Here is a 1,427-nt window from a genome sequence, read left to right on the forward strand (position 1 = left end):
AAGAAGCATCTCTCGCAGAAATGAAGAAAACGGGTGAAGTTGAAAAACAGCTTGCTTTAGAAAGAAACAAAATAGTCAATGGTGTTCCGTATATAACTGTTATAGCAGATTGTAGTTGGATGAAGAGGTCGTATGGAACTGGTTACAGTTCATTGTCTGGTATTGGTGCCATAGTTGGTTATCGAACACAGAAAGTTCTGTACGTTGGCATTCGCAATAAATATTGCACTGTATGTGATATGGCAAACCGACAATGTCTCAAACCAAAAAGTCATAAATGCTACAAAAATTTTGACCGCAATGCAGCATCTTCGAGCATGGAGAATGATGTTGTTGCAGAAGGATTCAAATGTAGTATTGAGATGCATGGACTAATTTATAAAACAGTTATCGCTGACGGAGATAGCAACGTGTATCAATCTATTCTTGACAACAATCCATATCAGAAACAAATAGTAACGGTAAAAAAATAGAATGCGTTAATCATTTATTCAGAAATTTGAGTAAGAAACTAAAAATCGTCTCAGAAACAACATTGCCAAACAGACAGAGAAATAAAAATTTTGTGAAATATAGAAATATAGTGAAAAGCAATATGAAAAATATACGCGATAATGTCACGAAGGGGCAGCTGCAGCACGAAAAGCAGAAAAAAGACCTTTTCTTGAATTGGCTACAGAATTACAAANAGATATAATTAACATTCCTAGTCATGTTTTTGGCAAACATAAACAATGTAAAGAACGTGGTCTTACATGTATACGTGATGAAAAAGAAGCAAATCACGTACCCTATCTAAAGTTGCACGCTTTGTATCAAAAAGTAGAGGTTGCTGTCAGATATGTGAGCTGCTTCTCTGACAGTTTAATACTCAATCATACAAATAATCCTGCCGAATGGTTCAATTCAATTATAGCAAAACTAATAGCAGGAAAGCGTATTAATTTTGGTGCACGAGGTTCGTACAATGCTAGAATTNCGGGAGCAGTTTTGCAATATAATACGCAACAAGTTCTAACGCAATTGCATGAAAGCATGTGTGATAGCGTTCCTCCTCTTGTCGAGAAATTAGAAAAACGACGACAAATACGAGGGTAGTCCCAGAAGTACCCGACCTGACGTATAAATGGCGGTTGTTGTTTGAAAAAAATCACTATTACCGAAAGCATCAACCTTATAAAGCTTAAGTTTCAAGTTTCAACATGCTACGTTGTTTAGTATTAGTTCGGCAGCCATCAATAGTGAACGCTCTCAGTACATTTGTAAACATGGAGAAAATTGGTCTCAGGTGTAAAATGATGAACCCATGTTTCATCCATGGTTATGAATCGACGCAAAAACTCTGCCTTATTACTGCGAAACATCGCCAAACACTCGATTGAAACATCCTCACGACGCTGTTTTTGTTCAATTGTGAGCAAACGCGG

Source organism: Pseudomyrmex gracilis, unplaced genomic scaffold (genome assembly GCF_002006095.1).
Source record: "Pseudomyrmex gracilis isolate BER0280 unplaced genomic scaffold, ASM200609v1 scaffold_3970, whole genome shotgun sequence".
Classification (NCBI taxonomy): domain Eukaryota; kingdom Metazoa; phylum Arthropoda; class Insecta; order Hymenoptera; family Formicidae; genus Pseudomyrmex; species Pseudomyrmex gracilis.